We start from the raw sequence: 22,424 nt of genomic DNA, 5'->3' as shown, positions 1-22,424 counted from the left end.
AAATAAGTGAAGTACAAGTGCAGATTACATCAGGACTTTCTTGCCCCAGACCAAGGAAATTAAGCAGAGATACAGGCAACTATATACATATGTAGTTACTGGAAAGGCTCACTCAGACTATGCTACAACTTGCTGTGAGGGAAAGGTTAGTTTGCCTTTGCATTCTTGCATTTTGTGTTACTTTATTACCTTCTTCTATTTTGTATATTGTGATCTGTTGTCTTTATACTATGTTTTCCTTTTATTTTGTTTTAACTGCATATTAAAACTAGGAAAGAGAGCACAGCTGTGTCTCTTGTCAGTCACACAGAAATCAGAACAGGTCAATTAAGGAGTCACACAGAAGACAGAACAGGTCAAATAAAAAGAAGTTATGTCTTACCATAACGTTCCATCTGTATTGTTGATCCTCATTCAGTCATTACGCATGGGTATCGGTTCCAACCTCGGAACCGAGCCGGCCATTTTCCAAGCTCGCATCAGCTTCAAACTCTCGAGCTAAACTTTTACCCACAATCCCCCTCTCCCTGTTACCTCAGATTGAGTGTGCAAGTCAAAGAAGGTAGAGGCTACCTCTGGTCAAATAACCTAAGAGAACCAGATGGTGAGATCCACTAGAAACCACAGGAGGGGGAGGGAGGGAGGGTTGTAATGACTGAATGAGGATCAACAATACAGATGGAACGTTATGGTAAGACATAACTTCTTTATTTGATATTGTTAATCCTCTTTCATTCCTTACGCATGGGACAAAGTCCCCAGCTACCTCTATTCCTGAGAGGCTCTCATGGAAGGACATTACTGAGCACCATAGAACCGAAAGATGCTCTTCCCCTGGAGGCCAAATCCAATTTGTAATGATTGATGAAGGTATGAGGCGTAGCCCAAGTTGCAGCTGCACAGATGTCATGTAAAGAAGCTCTGGCAAGGAAGGCAGCAGAAGTTGCCACCGACCTTGTAGAATGAGCTTTCATGGTAGTAGGCAACGAGATATTGCGCTGTGTATAAATGAAGGTCACACAGTCCTTCAACCATCTAGCTAATGTGACCTTAGCAACAGCAGATCCTAATCTAGTTCCAGAAAAAGCCAAAAATAACTGGTCAGATTTACGAAAGGACCTAGTCCTGTTTAAGTAAAAATGGATTTGCCTGTGGATATCTAGGGTATGTAGGCAATACTCTCCTCTGTTTGAATGATTGGGAAAGAAAACTGGCAATTCAATGGTTTGATTAATGGACATTTCAGAGATCACTTTTGGCAGAAATGATGGATTACTTCTCAGAGACACTCTATCTCTATGAAAAATCAAGTATGGACTTTTGATACATAAAGCTTGAAGCTCAGAAATACATCCGGCAGAAGTAATGGTGACCAAAAACAAGGTTTTCCATGACAAATGCTTGAGGTCGCAAGAAGAGGCTGGTTCAAAAGGTGGTATTGTCAGAGCTTGTAGAACTAATGATAAATCCCATGGTTGAATAGGTTCTCTACAAGGTGGCTTTAGATGATTCACACCTTTTATGAAAGTCTTGCACAATTTGTGGGACATAAGAGAGGAATCTTGGACACTCTCATGAAAATTAGAAATTGCAGCCAAATGAACTCTAATGGTAGAGGCCGATAGACCCGACTGGAAAAGGTCGGCCAGATAGTCTAGTATTATCGACAGTGGTGCTGAGAAGGGATCTACTTCAACTTGCTCAGTAAAGTAATTCTAGTGGAAGACTTATGAGATGCAATGAGAATGTCATGTACTGGTAAAGAAAGATAATTCTGCCTGGCAATCAAGGGAATTGGAGTAGCCAAACCGTGAGCTTCAGGCTGTTCAAGTTGGGATGAATCAGGTTCTGTGGATGTGAGATCAACTCCGGGGTTGGATGGAGAATCCATGGTCAATCTAGTAGGTGAGGACAAAGGAAGGGGAACCAAATCTGTCGAGGCCAATATGGTGCTATGAGGATCACCTTGCTCTTCAACAGACGGGCTTTCTTCAGAAACTGGGGAATGAGGGAAAAGGGTGGGAATGTGTAAAGAAGACCCGAGGGCCAATCATGGAATAGAGCGTCCCTGGGTGACTGTCCCGGAGGGGGAATCAGGGTGAAGTAGTTGCTGCATTGGTAGTTGGTCGGGGATGCAAAGAGGTCACAGCAAGGACGGCCCCAGCGGTGGAAGATCTCCGCCGCTATCAAGGGATTCAGGGACCACTCGTGACATTGAAGAATGCACCTGCTGAGTATGTCTGCTATCACGATGGAACTCCCGGGAATGTGCGTTGCTAGAAGAAAATGGTTGGTAGCCATCGCCCATTGCCATATCCTCATGGCCTCTCGACAAAGGGGGTAAGATTTGGTTCACCTTGCTTGTTGATGTACCAGACCACCGCAATGTTGTCTGATTGAATCACAATTGTCCCAGATGGCAGCAGGGGATGGAATGCTTGCAACGCCAGAAGCACCGCCCTCAGCTCTAGAACATTTATATGCAGATGGGCCTCCAGTTGGGACCAAGTGCCTTGGACTGTCTGTCCCTGACATAGCTCCCCCACCCCATCAGGGAGGCATCCGTGGTCACTGTGGCCTTGGGTTGCTGGGGGGAGAAGGGGCAAGACCATTGTGACAGATTGTGTGTCATCCACCAATTTAAATCCTGTTTGCACCTGTGGGTTACTCAAATCATGGCTGAAAGAGGATGCTGAAAGGGATACCATTGGGTGAACAGTAGCCATTGTAGAAGCCTCATGTGAAACCTGGCCAGGGGGACAATGGTGATGGAGGCTGCCATGGAACTCAACAGCTGTAGAACCAAGTGAGCCATGGATTTCTCCCTTGAAAGGATTGGAATCAGTTGTTGCTTTATCCTTAAAATTCTATGCTCTGGAATAGCAGCTCTGCAGTTCTTTGTGTCCAAGATAGCCCCTATGAATTATGTCAACTGAGATGGGGTGACATTGGATTTCTGCCAGTTTATGGTAATGCCAAGCCTTTGAGCAGCGAGGAGAGAGTATGCCAGGGCTTCTTCCAGTATATGTCTGGTGGGGGCGGAAATGAGCCAGTCGTCTAGGTATGGAAACACCTGGAATTCTTGAAGTCACAAGTTAGCTGTGACAACTGCCATTCACTTTGTGAACACTCTGGGGGCTGTAGAGAGTCCAAAGGGCAGTACTCTGAACTGGTAGTGACTGGCTCCCGCACGGAAGTGCAGAAATCTTCTTGATGGCCTGTCCACTTTTATGTGGTAGTACGCATCTTGAAGATCTATCGAGCACACCCAATCATCTTTTTCCAAAAGCGGGAGGATAGACTGTATTGTGACCATCCAGAATTTTTGTACTCTCACAAACTTGTTCAATACACTGAGATCCAAAATTGGTCTCCAGTCCCCGGTTTTCTTTGGCACCAAAAATAGTCTTGAGTAGAATCCTGATCCTATCTGGTCTGGAAGGACTATATGGATGACTCTCTTTCTTAGCAGCTTTTCTATCTCTAGTGCTGCTTCTTCCCTTTGACTGGGTGGAATGTCTGGAAGGTTTTTTGAAGGGGTCAGGACAAAGATCGAAGGGGATATAATAACCTCTGGTTATAATCCTTTGTACCCAAGAATCGGTGGTGATGGTTAGCCAGACAGAAGGGTACAAGGAGAAACATCCCCCAACCACCTCCAGAGGAAAGGAGTTGAACCGCTCTTCAGGAGCTCTGGCAGGATTGGCCAGGGAAAGAATTACTGGAACCCTGGTTATGCGGACCCCCTCTGCCCTGAAAGGAGCATCTTCCCTGTGAGTTTCCCCCTCTGCCTCTAGGGGAGAACTCAGCCTGTGTGTCACGGAAACAACCCTGAAATTTCTTGACCCATATCTTCCCACTTTTTTGGTTTCGGGAGAAAGCACGTTGAGGGGAAGAATAACGGACAACTACGGCAGAAAGGGTCTTACTGTCCTTTTCACATCTGGCCAGTGTGCTTTTAACTTTGGGTCCAAACAACGAGGAGGCCTCAATGGGAGCATTAAGAAAGGAAGCCTTAAAGGGTTCTGCGAAATTGCACAAGCGCATCCAGGCATGTCGTCCCAAGACCGCAGCTGAACCCACTGATCTAGCTGCTCCTTCTGATGCATGAGATATCAGTCGCATAGAGGAGTTAGATATTGACTCAATGGTGGCCAGCTGAGAGGCCACTTTGTCACAGACCTCATCAGACACGGCACCAGCCAAGGTTTCAGAGAGCTCAGAAATCAGATCCCTTTGAAGCCTGGTAAAGTGTGCCATATAATTCAGGGACCTGATAGTAAAGGTCGCTGATGCAAAGGTGCACTTCCCTATCCTGTTCAGGGCCCGGGACTCTTTGTTAAGCGGATGGACAGTCCGTCTTTCTTCTTCTGCCAGATCCTTTTTTGTTTTGGCCGCCACCACCAAAGTATCCACAGGAAGACCTTTTGACCAATGGGGATCCGTAGCAGGAGGGGGAAAAAAATCTTATCTGGCCTCCGGGGAATAGCTTCGACAGTGTCACGAGCCTTCCAAGCACGCTGCACGATAAGCCGGACAAGTTCATTGGCAGGTGGAGTAACCCAGGAGGTAGGGGGCCAGGGGCAAAAGGCCTGCAGGAACACAGATTTCTCAGAGGTCAGATTAGAGGACTGCCAGTCACCTCTCTGTTTCAGGATTTCGAAAATATCACCAAAGGATACCTCAGAGGGTGACCGAGGGGATCCTTCCTCCTCATCAAAATCTGTGTCTTCAGTGAGGGACTCCTCTGTGGAGTCCATGTGCTTCCTCTTACACAAACTTTTCGGTGGACTTCTTCAGCTGGAGAAGCTGGGGAAGACAGCGGAAAGGGGGTTTCCTGTGGGAATATGTCCTGAGGCCCTTGCACCCGGTGTCCGCTCAGTGCGACTTGTGAAACCAGTGTACCAGAGGAGGGTGGAGGGATAGACAGTCCAGTATCGCCAGCAGCAGCAAAAGCCTTCTCCATCAGTTGGAAGGCTGGTCCACCTGAAGAGGAGTGAATGTCTAGGACAGGGGTCACCCCTCCCCTAAGTGGCTCAGCCTGCTGACCCGGAGTCCCTGGATGGCCGTGGAGCAGCAAACTATGCGTGTCAGAACTGACATCCTGGGTCGTAGCAAAATTTTCCTGCCACGAAGGCAACTGCGGTTCCTTAGTGATATCCATAAAGGGAACCACAGAAGGGAAAGACTGTGCTATATCCATAGACTTCAAAGGCATCGAAGGAGGAGAATAAGAAGGGGTCTTTGGAGACGGGTGATCACCTCCCAAGGAAGGATAGTTCCTGATGGGTGGGATACCTCTGGCCAAGAGCACCTGATCCACAAGACGCAACACACCGTGTTCGGAAAGGCTTCTAGTGGACCTCACGGAGACTGAGGGAGAAACAGGCCTGTCCAGAGAAGAGGCAAACTCGGTGCCCATCTCACCAGTCCGCACCGAGATAGAATGGACTACGGGTTTCTGCACTGAAGAAGTCATCGATGCCGAGGTCATGGTCTGCACCAACACAGGGATTGGTGCCAAAGTGGTTGTCGGAACTGAAGCTGGAACTGACAAAACTGGAGTCAACAATAAAGGTGCCGGTTCTGAGTGGTAATAGTCTGAGCCGAGGAGCCCCTCGGTCCCAATATAGTGAAGGCTGCAGGAGAAGATGGAGCCGAGATCACCAATGGAGCCGAAGGCCTGGTTGCCGAAGGTCTAGGCACCAAAAGCACTGGGGCTGACTGAGTGAGCTCCGGAGCCAAAACTTTAGCCTTTTTAGGTTTTGGTTGGCGGGAGTCCCCAGCCGGGGACGGAGGCAAAGATTTAGCCTTGGTAGGAACATCCAAGATTTTCTTATGGGCTCTAGGAGGGGTTGAGGCCTCCAACCTAGAAATAGCCTCTGAAAAGGGAGATTTAAGAAGTCCCTTCAGCAACAGCTTGTTTTTCCTTTCCAACAAAGTTCTATTTGAAAAGTTTTCACAGATAGCACAGGGCGGGTCAACAGACAAGTGGGACGCCCCAAACAATAAATGCATAAAGTGTGTGCATCAGAAGTAGGTAGTTTGTGTCCACAATCAGAACACCGTTTAAACCCTGGACTACCTTTCTTATCTGCCATGATAGCAAAAATAAATAGCAGAAAAGGGTACCAGCAATGGTACAAAAGAATACCCGAAGGTATGAGAAAAAGGGAAGGATTACCAACGATGGTAAGGGGAGAATACCTCACAGAAGAAAGGTAGAGAAAAGAGAAGAAAAACCTGAAGAAAATATAGTCGCTAGATGCGATTGGGTAAGAGACAATGCAATAGAAACTTTTCTGTCAGAAAAGTAATATGAATTACTATTAAACAACAAATAACTGTACTTAGCTCAAGAGAAGCAGCTTGACACGACCGAATGGCAATGCGGCAAACGAAATCTGAGGTAACAGGGAGAGGGGGATTGTGGGTAAGAGTTTAGCTTGAGCGTTTGAAGTTGACGCGAGCTTGGAAAATGGCCGGCTCGGTTCCGAGGTCAGAACCGATACCCATGCGTAAAGAATGAACGAGGATTAAAAAGAAGTTATGTCCTTACCATAACGTTCCATGTGGAGTGTTCATCTCGCCTTTGTTCTTACACATGGGTTCGGAGCCGATCCTCGGCTCCGAGTCGGCCACATCGCAAAGCTCTGAATCTCAGAGAAGCTCGAGACCAGCCCATATCCCACAATCCTCCCTGCCATTACTCAGATCTAGTTTGCAAACAAACCAGACCAAAAATCCAACACCTCCGGTGCAAGAACTACACACTCTCTCAGGCATTCAGAGACACTCTCTCACCATAGCAATAACTAAGGGTAGAAACATATACCCCATGATACACGGGACCATATACCCCGGAAGGGGTTAAGACAAGTCGATCAGAATCTAATCCTACCCGTTCTTCCAAAACACATGGGGAGGGGAAGGGAGGGAATGTAAGAACAAAGGCGAGATGAACACTCCACATGGAACGTTATGGTAAGGACATAACTTCTTTATGTGAGAGTGTTCAATCTCGCCGTTTGTTCTTACAAAACGGGTAGCGTCCCTTGCTCCATCACCCCGAGTGACTTATGGAAGAACGTTCCTAAGCACAGTGGAACCAAAAGATGTCCTGTCTTTGGAGACTTTGTCCACTCTATAATGAGTGATGAAAGTATGTGGCTTAGACCACGTGGCTGCTGCACAAATCGTGTCCAAGGGCAAGTGAGCTGCATGAGCCAAAGAAGTGGAGACGGACCTGGTAGAATGGGCCTTAGGTTTGGTGGGTAAGGACTGATTTGATTTAGAGTATACAAAGGCTATACAATCAGCAAGCCATTTAGATAATGTACGTTTAGTAATTGCCATGCCTTTTTTATTGTCTGCAAATGTGACAAAGAGCCGATCTGTCTTCCTGTAAGCTTTAGTCCTATCCAAATAAAATCTTAACTGTCTGTGAACATCCAACTTGTGCAGCATATACTCCAACTTGTTAGTATGGTTCTTGAAGAAGGTAGGGAGTTCTATGGATTGGTTAATATTTGTAACTGAACATAGCTTTGGAAGGAAAGATGGGTTTGTACGCAAAGAGACTCTATCTGGATGGAATATCAAGTAAGGTGGTCTGACCGATAATGCTTGCAACTCTGACACTCTTTGAGCTGAAGTCACAGCGACGAGGAACAGTGTCTTCCACGATAAGAACTTTAGGAGGCAGGACAAAGCAGGTTCAAAGGGTGGCAACATGAGTTGCGACAGTAACAAATTCAAGCTCCATGGAAAGAAAGGTTTTCTGACGGGCGGTCTAAGATGGAAGGTTCCATTCATAAAGGCCTTACAAAGTCTGTGAGACATAATGGGAGAACCCTCCTCACCAATATGGAAGTTCGATATGGCCGCCAACTGTACTCTTAGTGTGGAAGTAGAAGCTCCTTCGTGAAAGAGGATAGATATGAATTCCAAACCTTTATGTAGAGGAGCTACCAGGGGGTCTAAGTGTTGGCTAGACGCCCAGTACACAAAGCGTTTCCACTTACTCCTATAGAGTTTTGTAGTGGAAGCTTTATGAGAAGCAACCAGAATGTGTTGAACTGCCGGGGAAAGTAGATCAGACCTGGCTAGGCAGGGAAGCGGAGCAGCCAAGCTGCTAGTTTGAGGGACTGAAGAGACGGGTGAGGAACTCCCGACGAATGAGTCAGTAGATGTGGTACTGGGTCCAGAATCCACTGTTCCTCTGTTTGATGGGCTCGAAGAAAGGGAAACCATATCTGCCGAGGCCAGAGTGGGGCTATGAGTATTATTGTCCTTTCCAGGTTCTTGGCTTTCTGTAGAAATCTGGGAATCAAGGGAGTAGGTAGAAATGCATATAGGAGACCCGGGGGCCAATCGTGTATCAGTGCATCCCTGGGGACATCCCCCGGAGGGGGTAGAAGGGCAAAGTAGCTTCTGCATTTTGCATTCAACGGGGAAGCAAATAGATTGCAGCAAGGCTGGCCACATTTGCGGAAGATCTTTTCCGCCGTCAGTGGATTGAGGGACCACTCGTGAGGTAACAGGATGGCTCTGCTCAACCTGTCCGCAATGACGTTGGATGACCCCGGGATGTGCATTGCTATCAGAAAGCGACCTGTGGACTCTGCCCATTGCCAAATTCTCATGGCCTCTCTGCATAACAGATAAGACCTGGTTCCCCCTTGCTTGTTTATGTACCAGACCACAGACATGTTGTCCATCTGAACTGCTACTGTTCCTAGAGGTAAGAGGGCTTCGAAGTGTTACAACGCCAGGAACACCGCCCTCAGCTCCAGAACATTTATGTGTAGAGTGTACTCCATGTTGGACCATTCCCCTTGGACTGTTCTTCCCTGAAATAGGCCCCCCCACCCTATCAGAGAAGCGTCCGTGGTTATTGTGGCCGTTGGACTGGGTAGAACAAATGGACGACCCATAGTGAGGTTCTGATTGTACACCCACCATGAGAAGTCCCGTCTGCAAGAGTCTGTTATCAGAATCTCGTGCACTAGGGGTAAGTGCTGGAACGACCACTGCGCGAAAAGCAGCCATTGTAAGATCCTCATGTGTAATCTTCCCACAGGAACTGTGATTAGTGATGCTGCCATTAGTCCCAAAACTTTCGACACCAGTTTGGCCAGGGCTTTCTTGCTCTCTAGTAGAAGAAGAACCTGCTGTTTGAGGGTTGATGCCCTTATTGGAGGGAGTTTTAGCAGTGTTAATCATGTATCTAGGTCTGCTCCGATGAATGAAATACGCTGTGAGGGCGATAAGCAAGACTTTTCGAAGTTTATCGAAAACCCTAGGTGGGAACAAAGGTCGACTGTGTAGTCTCTGGCTTGCAAGAGGCGACGCTCAGTGGTGGCGGTGAGGAGCCAGTCGTCCAGATAGGGAAACACCTGAAATCCTTGTCGTCTCAAGTGAGACGCAACTACTGCCATGCATTTGGTGAATACCCTGGGGGCTGAGGTGAGTCCAAAGGGCAGAGCTCAAAACTGAAAGTGACTGGCTCCCAGCCGGAAGCGCAGGTGATCTCTGGACGGTCTGGTCATTTTGATGTGGTAGTACGCATCTTTGAGATATAGAGCACATCCAATCGTCCTTCTGTAAGAATGGAAGGATCGATTGAAGCGTGACCATCCAGAACTTTTCCTTCTTCACGAAGGTGTTGAGATTGCTGAGATCTAAGATCGGTCTCCAGTCCCCTGTCTTTTTTGGAACTAAAAAGAACCTTGAGTAAGTTCCGGATCCTCTTTGGTCCGCCAGGACTGGTTGGATGACTCTGTTTTTGAGCAGCTTTGAAATTTCTACAGCTGCTGGGCTTCGCAGACAGGGTGGCACATCTGGAAACCTTCTTTGTAGAGGTGGAGTTGATGTGAAGGGGATTTTGTATCCTCTGGTTATAATGCTTTTTACCCAGGAATCCGAAGTAATATTTAGCCAGACCAGTGGGTATAAAGCCAAGCGACCCCCGACTGCCTCCAGAGCAGGACAGCCGGGCCTCCCTTCAGGAGTGCTGGAAAAGCTTCCCAGGGATGGAATCCCTGTCGCCTTGGTTATGCGGACCCCCTCTGCCGCCGAGGCAGCGTCTTCCATTTCTACCCCCCCTCTGCCTCTGGAGGGGGTATCACTCTGTGTGGCTTGGAAAGATCCCTGATTCTTACAGAACCACATTCTCCCGCCTCATTGCCCTTTGGGGTACAGTCTAGTTGTAGAACCTGTCCGCAATTACGCTGGACGTCCCGGGAATGTGCGTTGCTATCAGAAAGCGTCCGGTGGAGACAACCCATTGCCAGATCCTGAGGGCCTCTCTGCATAGTGGATAAGATCTTGTTCCTCCCTGTTTGTTGATGTACCAGACCACTGACATGTTGTTGTCTGTCTGGACTGCCACTGTTCCTTGAGGTAAGACACCGTGAAAGTGTTGCAACGCTAGAAACACCGCTCTTAGCTCTAGGACATTGATGTGCAGTTTGCATTCTGTTCTGGACCATTGACCTTGGACCGTCTTTCCCTGGAACAAAGCTCCCCACCCGATCAGGGAAGCGTCCGTGTTTATTGTCGCTATCGGGGTTGGCAGGGTAAAAGGTCGACCTTGTGTCAAGTCTTGAGATAGCATCCACCATCGCAGATCCTGCTTACAGCAGGATGTGATTAGAATTTCATGTGACAACGGCAGGTGCTGATAGGACCACTGGGCGAACAGTAGACATTGAAGGATCCTCATGTGCATTCTTCCTAGAGGGACTGCAACCAGTGCAGCTGACATTAATCCCAAGACTCTCAAAACCTGTTCTGCTGTAGCTTTTGTCTTTTGAAGGAGTACTGCAATTTGCTCCCTTAGTTTTGAAATCCTCTCTGGTGGAAGTCTGACCGTGACCAACGTAGTGTCCAGTTCTACCCCTATAAATGAGATACGCTGTGATGGCGATAAGGTAAATTTTTCAAAATTGATTGTAACGCCAAGACGGGAACAAAGACTGATTGTGTAATCTCTTGCTTGGAGCAGATGATACTCGGTGGTTGCGGAGAGGAGCCAGTCGTCTAGATACGGAAACACCCGGAATCCTTGTCGTCTCAAGTGAGACACTACTACTGCCATACACTTGGTGAACACCCTGGGGGCTGAGGTGAGGCCAAACGGCAGAGCTCGAAACTGAAAATGACTGGCTCCAAGCCGGAAGCGCAGGAATCTCCTGGACGGTCTGGCCATTTTTATATGGTAGTACGCGTCCTTGAGATCTATAGAGCACATCCAATCTCCTTCCTGCAGAAAAGGAAGGATTGACTGTAGCGTGACCATCTGAAACTTCTTCACAACAAAGGTGTTTAGTTTGCTGAGATCCAGAATTGGTCTCCAGTCCCTTGTCTTCTTTGGAACTAAAAAGAACCTTGAGTAAGTTCCGGATCCTATTTGGTCTGCCGGGACTGCTTGGATGGCTCTTTTCCTGAGCAGCTTCTGGATCTCTAAGGCTGCCTGATCCCGCAGATTGGGTGGAACGTCTGGGAATCTTTTGGTGGTAGGGGTAACGTTTATGAATTTTATGTCGTAACCTCTGGTAATTATAGTTTGTACCCACGCATCTGAGGTTAAATTTCGCCAGGCCAGCGGGTACAAAGTTAAGCGTCCCCCGACTGCCTCCAGAGCAGGACAGTCGGGCCTCCTCTCAGGAGTGCTGGAAAGGCTTGCCAGAGAAAGTATCTCTGTCGCCCTGGTTTTGGGGACCCCCTCTGCCGTTTGGTCGGCGTCTTCCATTCCTTCCCCCTCCCCTGCCTCTGGAAGGGGCATTATCACTCTGTGTGGACTGAAAGGAACCCTGTGTCTTACGGAACTACATCTTTCCGCCTCTTTGCCCTTTGGGGTATGGTCTGGAAGGGGCGGAAAAACGGACTCCTACAGCAGATAGGGTCTTCCCTTCTTGCTCACACCTAGTGAGGGTCTCCTTTACTTTGGGTCCAAAAAGAGAGGCACCATCAAATGGGACGTTAGTAAAGGAAGACTTGAAGGATTCTGTAAAGGAGCACAGCCGCAACCAGGATTGTCTCCTAAGAGCAATCGCTGAAGCTGCCGCTCTACTCGCACCTTCAGCCGCATATGAAATGAGCCTCATGGAGGAGTTGACTACAGAGTTAAGGGTATTAAGTTGTGCTGTCACTTTCTCGGTAACAGCAGCATCTGTACGACCCTGGAGAGTATCTCCAAGTTCCTTGAGGAGATCCCTCTGTAAACGCGTAAAATGCGTCAAGTAGTTCAGCGATCGCATGGAAAAAGTCACAGAACTGAAAACGTGCTTCCCATATCTGTCCATCATCCTAGAATCCTTATTAGGAGGATGAACAGCGGAAGAGGACTCTGACATGTCCTTCTTAGTGGCTGCCGCCACCACCATAGTATCCATTGGAACACCCTTGGTAAGAAAACTCTTGTCCTGGGGGGCTGTTATAAACTTATTCGGCCTGCGGGGAACTGGTTCCACCGTGTCAGGTGTCTCCCAAGCTGTACGAGCTATCAGGTCCATAAGTTCGTCAAAGGGAGGGGTCACCCAGGAGAAGGTAGAGCCCCGAATGCCTTCAGCAATACTGATTCATCCACAGAAGGGTTAAGTGGCTGCCAATCTCCCCTCTGTTTTAGGATTTCCAGGATGTCCGCAAAGGAGACATCCTCCGAGGGGGACCATGGGGACCTTTCTGCTTCATCTAAATCTGTATCTGATGTAAGAGATTCCTGTGGTGAATCTATGTGCCTCCTCTTGCACAGTCTTTTCCTTGGTACTTCTTCAGATGGGGCTTCTGGAGAAGCGTCCGAGGAACAGGGAGCACCCTCTGGGGGCAACTGAGGCATTGGGTCTCGACGCATAGCAGGAGCCGAGGATACAGAAGTCGAACGTGGTCCCTTAGGGGGAGGAGAAGAAGAATCCGATGAGATATGTGTCTGTTTCAACAAGACCTTCCTCATAGCGTCGAAGGCACCGGTACCCGGATCCGAAGACCTTCCTGGTTTCGAGAAACCAGGAACAATCCCCGAGACCGGGGGTCCGGGCTCCGACCCAGAGGACGGTGCCAAACTAATCTGAGCCGAGGCTCCAACGGGGAGAGTTGGTACCGACATCTCGGTTCGACGGTCCGCCCCGGAACCAAGGAACGATAGTCGGCTCCGGGACCCCTAAATCCGTTCCGAGGGCGTCGAGGTCAACGGTACCGAAAGCACGGCTGTAGGCTTCGGTATCGATGGTTCTACCATCATCGGAACTTCGACTCTCGGCTCCGAAGACTTGACAGGTCTTGGAGGAGGAGCAGTAGATGACCCAGGGAGGGCTTCGAGTTTCAAAACCAGCTGGGACGAAACTTTGATCAATTTGGAAAGGGCCGAGTTCTCCATTAACTTTTGTATCACTCGATCCACATCCGAATCAGATAAGGGTCTCGAACAGCGGGTCGAAGGGGCCGAAGTCGTCACTGAGTGAAGGATCGATGGCGGCGGAACCTCCGAGACCGGCTCCAAGACCGGAGGCTCGATCAAAGATATACATTCGACAGCCGACTCCGAAGTCTGTGGAGCCGGTGTCCGAATCTTAATAGAGGTGCTCGGAGCCGATGACTTTGGCTCCGACACTCTCGAAGACTTGGACCCCTTCGAAGACTTGGATACCAATTCAGCCTTGTCAAGGGCCTCTTGAAATTCAGGCTTTAATATACCCATGTCTACTAACTTCCTGCGTCTCTCCATCATGACCTTCCCACTGAAGGAATGACAAATAGAGCAGTCCTCCTGTAAGTGGAGAGGGCCAAGACAGTAGACACAGGAAGAGTGGTTATCGGTGATGGACATTTTCTGTCCGCATAGACATTTCTTAAAGCCTGATTTTTGTTTCTCAGACATGTTCAAAAAGTCAGACATATATATATATATAGATATATAGATATATATATATATATATATATATATATATATATAGATATATAGATATATATATATATATATATATATATAACCTGAAAACAAGAAAAAATTAAAGGTATCACTACACACAAAAAGGAGTAAGGACTTAAGCCTTTCTTAAAGAAAAAGACACCTGTTAAAAGGACAGGATAATAGGCCTGAAAATTGCCTTGGAAAAACTTTATAAAATAATAATAGTAATAAGAATATATAACTCCCACTGCAACTACACTAGTAAAATACTAATATATATTTTTTTCAAATATCTATACTAATAAAGGTAAGTTATAGAAAACTGTGAAAAAAATAGAAAAAGTTTACTGGCCCGAGCTTCTGAGATGCATCTGCTGCCGCGGCAAACTAGATCTGAGGGTTAGCACTAGGGGATTGTGGGATAGGACTGTGCCTCGAGCTTTCTCAAGATGCAGAGCTGTAGAAGTGGCCGTCTCGGTGCCGAGGATCGGCTCCGAACCCATGTAAGAACAAATGGCGAGATTGAACAGTTTCACATTAGGGGAATACACTAAGTGTAAAGGGAAGGAATACTAAAGATAGTATTTAGAGGTACTTCTGTACAAACCAAAAAAGAAACATTAGCAAGAAAGCAGTTGCTAGGTAAGGGATATAAGCTAAAACTAGAAAAATAAACAGAGAGCCCCGCCCAAAAAAACTGTTTAGAAGAGAAAAAAAGTTTTAAATCCAGTTAAATTCACTTATCTGCTCAACAGCAACTGGTCACCACGTCTAAAGCAAATAGCGGCAAACGAGATCTGAGGTACTTAGGAAAGGTTCATTATGGGTAAGGGAGAAGCTCGAGAGTTTTCCGGTAAACAGGAACTATTATAACGGCCATGTATGATCCGAACCCATTGAGGATAGAATGAAAATTGATAAAATCAAACAACTCAGAGGAAAAATAAAATCTACCAAAATAAATAAATAAATAAATATATATATAGTCCACCAAAGCCAAATTTGGCCTCCCAATGCATTCTTTAGCTACGTCTGCAACCTCAAAGGCAATAAACAATTGTGTGCAGAGTTAATTGTAAATGGAGCCATCTATACCGAGGCAGAAGATATAGCAAACCTACTGGCCGACAAATTCAGCTCCAACTTTACCCCTCTCTCCCCCTCTACCTTCCCTTAGGAAATACTGTCAAATATAACTCTCCCTGCTGACACTAGGGAACAGGTCCTTAATGCTCTCTCTAAGGCCAAGAACACCTCAATAACAGGCCCAGGCAATATCCCAGGATGCCTTCTAAATAGCATGAAACATAACCTGTCAAGTCGACTGAAACTGCTATTTAACTGTAGCCTCCAAAAAAGCTTTGTGCCTCATGAATGAAGAACAACAACATTCACCCCCCCCCCCACACAAATGTGGGCCATCTACAGACCCTGGAAACTACAGACAAATAAGTCTCATTAGTCCTATATGCTAAGCCATGGAAATAATTATTATGGAAATGATCAATAATTATATAGTAAACTGCCAGACACTGGACCCAACCCAGTTTGGTTTCATCAAGGGCAGCTCATGCCTACTCAACCTGGTGAACTTATCTGAGAAGGTCACCAAAGCAATGGATGACGGCTAAATAATTCACAATACGGACATTGTTGACAAACTCAACAGGTAAGGTACAAACCCATATGTCACCCAGTGGATAGCCAACTGGCTCACAGACAGGATCCAGGAAGTTAAAATTGGGGAATCCACTTCTACAAAGAGGCCAGTCACAAGTGGAGTCCCTCAGGGATCAGCCCTTGGACCACTCCTTTTTGGCATTTACTTCTCTCAAGTCAAGACTAATATCACTGGTCTCTCGCTGACTAAATTTGCTGCTGATTGCAATTTAGGAGCTGTCAGTGAATCCCACACCAACACAAATGCTCTCCAGGAAGGGCTGATACAGACAAATAAGTGGTGTCAGAGTTCTGGACTAAAACTAAATGCCAAGAAATGCATAATAGTATCATTCGGGAAGTCATCTACACCAGTTAGCTATCATATTGACAACACACCCCTTAGAGTTGAGCCAGTAGTCAGGGACTTGGGGGACACATAAAGAGTACTCTAGCCTTTGACCATCACGTGTCCACAGTAGTGAGGAAATCATTCTGTGTTGTGCAACTTATAAACAAAGGTATGGCATCTAGGTTGAAGGAAGTCATTGCTCCATTGTATTCGACATTCTTCAGACTTACCATTGAGTACAATGCCCCCTTTGTTATGTACCTAACCAGGCATATCCAACAAATAGAACGTCCACAGAGGTTCCTCACTAAAATAATACAGGACGTAAGTAAAATGTCTTGTGCAGATCGCTTCAAGGATCTATCCCTATATTCTGTCGCCTACACTCCGTGGATGGGAGATGTATGTCTGACATACATGGCATTGTCAGACCCCACTCTGATGGACCTCCTGCATATCAGCAAAACAAACAGCACCATAATTTCCCATTCTAAGGACTTAAACCATGCCTATAATACAAATAGGACCTGCTGGAGAGAAAGGCATGTATCCAAGAGACTACCCCGTCAGTGGAACAGGCTCCACATCCATGTAAAACAGAGTTCCTGCCTAACCCAATTCAAGAGTAACTTGGACAACTGGATGGGGAACAGGAAATTCTTCCCTGGCTTGGCACCTATGTCTCTAATGGACACAGGCAATCTGTAAATGGTTCATCTCCCAGGCCCCTGCTTCTAAGTGTTTCATCTCCCAAGCTCCTGCTTACACTGATCAAGGTTACCAGAACTTGTCAGAGATTTGGGATGCATGACTAGGCTTAAAAAGGCCCTTGTAGTCTTGCTGCATATTATGGAGACATATACATATCCTCCCATTGTTTCTTTAAGATTTAGGATTTTTGCTTGGAAATGTTTACATAGATATATTATACCCCAAGTAGCCTCCAGAGAATTTTTCCTCAGGTAGAACAGCAAATGTTGGAGATGTGACTGGAAAGAAAGAGTTAATTGGGAACATATGTTCTAGGAATGTGCTGAGCTGGCAGACTTTTAAGGATTTCCTGCATGATGCACTGTCAGAGATGCTGGGTAGACAGATTGTTGTGACGAGGGAGATCATTTTTTTGAGCTATGATACAGAATTGGAATTGCCTAGACATGGTAAGGCCTTGCTGTATCTAATTATGGTGAGTGCCAAAAAAGCAATTACTAGAAAATGGAAATCAAAATCTAAACCAATTATACTAGAAGCAGTGAATATAGTAACAGTGATAAAACAACTGGAATTGAGATCTTTAGAAAAGGGTAGGAGCAGACTACACAGGAAAAAAATGGGAATTGTGGGAACAGTACATACAGGGGAGGAATGCGGTTTAAAAGAAGGCTGGACTTAAATGAGCTATGTAATGTTTGACTGAAAATGATTGGGTAGATTATAAGTGATGTATAATGTTTGCAACTGGGAGTATGTCAATATCATTTGTGGTGTAAAATGCTTGGAACTAGGATTGTGTCAATGTGGTTTGTTTTTTCATTAATATAAATATATGATTGCCTATGTCATATGTGATGGTTTAATAAATGTGTTTCTTTTTTAAAAAAGGGCAGGGAATTGAAAATGTATGTAATGTTGCTTAGGTTATATGATATATAGCAATATATGTCAAGTATAATGTTTGTAAATGTGAACTTGTTAATACAGAGTGATCACATATATATACACATTTAAATTTCGCTGTGTCACAAGTGATAATTCAATAAAGATGTTAAAAAAATTATCATAAAAAATAAGACATTATGGTCATTAGCCTAGTAATCATCTATGACCCCATGTACAAGTCAAAAAGGAGAGGAGGAAAAATATGAATCCACCTTGGATGAACAAGAATGAGAAGAATGGTGTAAGGAGAGAGAGAAAGTGATGTAATACTCCAACAGTGTCAGTCAGAAATCTGGTGTTATGGTAAGCTCTTACACAACTACACTATGCCCTTCTTTGAATCGCTGTTGCATTATTATTAACTGATGGGAGATTCCCAAAGCTGTCTGACAGGGAGAAGAAAGGTTGAGCTGAATTAGGGAGCAAATGAATTTAAGGATAAACGTTGCAAACCCCACTCTACCCCTAGAAATAACATCAATCTTGTAACGTTTAGTGAAAGTATGACTAGAAAACTGAGTAGCTGCTTCAAGGTAAGATCTACACCTTTGAGGAATGCTCTAGGAGGTGGTAGCACTAGTGGAATGTTCTTTAAATGTAGCTTGGAGTTGTTTGTCATGTCTGAGAACAGAAAATAGCTTTAGAAATACTGTTAGAAATAGTTTGTTTGGAAAAAGGAGACCCCAACTTCTTGACGTGGATAGATACAAAAAGCTGGTCAGATTTTCGGATAGATTTAGTTTTATCTAAATACAATCTGAGCTATCTACATAAATCTAAGGAATGCAAGATTCTCACACCTTTATCCTGGGGTAAAGGGAAAAAAGTAGACAAGTTGATGGTCTGATTCAAAGAGATCTCATTAACAACCTTAAGCATAAAGAAAGGGTTAGTTCTAAGAACAACCCTATCCTTAGACAAAATGAGAAAGTGTGGAGTAATCATCATAGCTTATAGCTCTGCCACCCTTTTCGCCGAAGTCAAAGCTACCAGTAACACTGTTTCCCAAATACAAAACTCAAGAGATGAAGAAGCAACAGGCTTAAATAAGATTTTCCAGGATATAATTCAGATCCCAAGGGGGGTGGGTAGAACTCCTTGGTGATCTAATTGTGAAGGACGCTTTTCAAAAACTGTTTCACCTCAAATTGAGATGAATAGAAGAGAATGCTAGCCCAGCACTGAGCACACAAATTGGCACGCATATTAGGAACACCCAGTTGATAAGGTTCATGGTTATTTATGACACTCTGTAGAATAAAAGTAAAAAATGTCTCCGCTCTCCAAAGTGTCCTCTGGCAATGTGGAAGCACTGTAGATAACGTGGAAAAACCTCAGGACACACCACGAGAAGATGTTAATCTGTTTTATTCAGTAAGCATAAAAATAGTAAAAAAGATAAGCGCTTTCACGTGCTGAGAGCTAGGGCACTCATCAGATCTCATTTAATGCCATAAACTGCTTCTCTTTTAAATAAATTAAAACCAATAGCAATTCATGCCCAATCAAGGGATGCTTAATCCAAATGACAGCTGTACATAGTCAGTTCCCCTTTTCAATCAATTATGTTACCCCTAGATCCGCTCATACATATCACCATGATTTCATTGCAACTTGGAGATGTAAAACAGTTGCAAATCATCAACGTTTGCTAGTCATAACATATTATTACAAAGTTTAAAAATGCAACGATTGATCACATTTCTGAGTGGTTACTAATGTGTTGAACTCATTCATTCAACATAACGTGACTTGTCAAAATTCACGATTCCATGAATTGAATACTTTCACAAAATATTCCATTACCATATAACTTAAAAAATGCTTGAATGTCAACAAATGTAAGCTTGCTTAAAGAATGTCTGCATAAAAATATTACATAAAAAATATGTCATAAAAACTATATACATATCGCTTAAAGCTAACCAAGCATAGCAAATCACAATCTCGTGCATTTTTCAGGCAGTACTTTCATCACGCAACGTGCTTAGTTTCAAATAATAGCAGAAACCAAGGCTGCCCTAACAATTATAAAGGTTATTGCCCTATGTAAAAATTACCTACCAAACTTTTATAACTAGTTGCTTGTAGGAGTCTACACAGATGTTATTAGAAGCAGCTGACTGATAATCAGAAATTATATTAATGATATTATTAATGTTGAAAGCGCTATTTCGCCATAAACAATATCTCATGGCAGAAAACGCTTGTTCAACAGAAATCTGGAAGTATACATTCACATCACATTTCTAACGACTCCATTCGTCAACAAAGTTAATAAATATGGTCACTAACAGAACCATAAGAGTCCAGAAAAATACAAAAGATATATAAAGTATATGTATATAAATATGAAGGATGTGTTCATTTCCAGGGGCTGCCCCTTTACCAGGTCCAATAATGTTGAGTCATAAATTCTAGAAATTACACATTCTTATGCTTGTATCAAGAATTAATCAAAAAATAAATCAAAAAATAAAACTATTCCAGATAGGTGTTTGTTTCATTGTCAACAGCCAGTCTGTTGCATCATGCAACCCAACTGAATACCTCTGATGTGAAAGCCAAGTGCCTGACATACCATTTATGGTCCGAACTGATTCATCATCTTTAGAACTAGTCCATATAATCTACTTAAAATTGTACAAAATATCAATCATGAATTCAGAAAACAAGGTTGTTTCAGATAAGGGCTTGTATCGTTGTCAACAACTAGTCTGTTGCATCATATAACCCAACTGAATATCTCCAATAGAAAGACTGATACCTAACATTCCACCTCCAGTCCAGGCTAGTTACTCATCTTTAAGGTTGATCCATATAATCTAGTTAAGCTGTACAAACCTTCGGTCATCAAGGTAACTATATGAGCCTCATTATGCTCAGATGTAACATATTATAAAAGCAAATCAGTCAAATTATGCTAATCTAATCATATGTACATTTGTTTTTATTGTTTATATATTATGGTAGAAACCTAGAAATGAGTTTTAGGATGATCAAAACAAAAATTATCTATCAATCAAAATAGGTTTCAACGATATAAAATTGTTGATACCTGGCTCAATATGGGCTCCTGTTTTAAAAATCCACTCTAATTCTAGTTTAGCTAACTGGTTGGAATTGTCACCCAGCCTTTTACTTCTCCTTAAAGTTTGCAACATCAGAGGTATTCAGTTGGGTTGCATGATGCAACAGACTGGCTGTTGACAATGAAACAAACACCTATCTGGAATAGTTTTATTTTTTGATTTATTTTTTGATTAATTCTTGATACAAGCATAAGAATGTGTAATTTCTAGAATTTATGACTCAACATTATTGGACCTGGTACCTGAAATGAACACATCCTTCATATTTATATACATATACTTTATATATCTTTTGTATTTTTCTGGACTCTTATGGTTCTGTTAGTGACCATATTTATTAACTTTGTTGAAATGTGATGTGAATGTATACTTCCAGATTTCTGTTGAACAAGCGTTTTTCCATGAGATATTGTTTATGGCTTAAATATAATTATTAATAATATTAATAAATATAATTTCTGATTATCAGTCAGCTGCTTCTAACAATCTGTGTAGACCCTACAAGCAACTAGTTATAAAAGTTTGGTAGGTAATTTTTTTAGTAGCAATAACCTTTATAATTTAGTTAGCCTTGGTTTCTTCTTTTTTTTTTGAAAACTAAGCACGCTATGTGATGAAACTGCCTGAAAAAAATGCACGAGATTGTGATGTGCTTTGCTTAGCTTTTTTAGCCATATATTAGTTTTTTATGACATATTTTTTTTATATATTTTTTTTTAATATTTTTTAAGCAAGCACATTTTGTTGACATTCAAGCATTTTTAGTTATTATATGGTAATAATATTTTGTGAAAGTATTCATTCATGGAATCGTGTGATTTTTGAGTCAGTCATATGTTGAATGAATGAGTTCAACACATTAGTAACCACTCAGAAATGTGATCAATCGTTGCATTTTAAACTTTGTAATAATATGTTATGACTAGCAACGTTGATGATTTGCAACTGTTTTACATCTCAAGTTTTGCAATGAAATCATGGTGATGTATATGAGCGGATCTAGGGTACATAATTGATTAAAAAGGGGAACTGACTATGTACAGCTGTCATTTGGATTAAGCATCCCTTGATTGGGCATGAATTGCTATTGGTTTTAATTTATTTAAAAGAGAAGCAGTTTATGGCATTAAATGAGATCTGATGAAGCGGCGCCTAGCACACGTGAAAAGCTTTTTTACTTTACTTTTATGCTTACTGAATAAAACAGATTAACATCTTCGTGGTGTGTCTGTGGTTTTTTTCATATATTTATGACACTGTAAGAAAAACCTTTTCTATTTAGAAACATAAGATTTTCTTGTAGTTAGTTTTCAAGCCTCCTGAAAAACCTTAAGCATGTCCTCTGAAAATGGTGCCTAAAAGGGATTAAAATTTATCTCCCAGAGTCAAGGTCTCTATGTTGGGGTGAGTTAGACAACCTTTGTTCTGTGCGAGCAAGTCCATCCTGAGATGTAACTTGTGATGACTGCCTGTGGCCAAATCCTGTAATGTAACTTGTGATGATTGCCTGTGGCCAAGTGGAAGCCAAGGGGGAACCAGTGTTGTCTGGACCAAAAGGGAGATATCAACATGATTTATGGCTCGTACTTCTTTTTTTCAGCACCTTTATTAAATTATCACTTAAAACATAACCAAACATACATTAACATTTTAACATTTTTCATACAATATACATCATATATATTTTCTTTTCTACTATCATCAGTCCAGCATTAAAAAAATGCTAATTTCTGCCTTCCCTTAAACCTCA

General features: G+C 43.7%; 1 protein-coding gene across 2 annotated transcripts in view; it reads right to left on the bottom strand.

Annotated features, from left to right (window-relative positions):
- HORMAD1 (HORMA domain containing 1) overlaps positions 1–22,424 on the bottom strand; it is a 4,208,304-nt gene that overhangs the window by 572,379 nt on the left and 3,613,501 nt on the right. The gene's annotated exons all lie outside the window — the stretch shown is intronic.

The sequence above is a fragment of the Protopterus annectens genome, chromosome 8.part0 (assembly GCF_019279795.1).
Source record: "Protopterus annectens isolate FY-2018-M chromosome 8.part0, PAN1.0, whole genome shotgun sequence".
Classification (NCBI taxonomy): Eukaryota; Metazoa; Chordata; order Ceratodontiformes; family Protopteridae; genus Protopterus; species Protopterus annectens.
The sequence above is the reverse complement of the archived record's forward strand: the minus strand, read 5'-3'. Positions and strand labels throughout refer to the sequence as shown.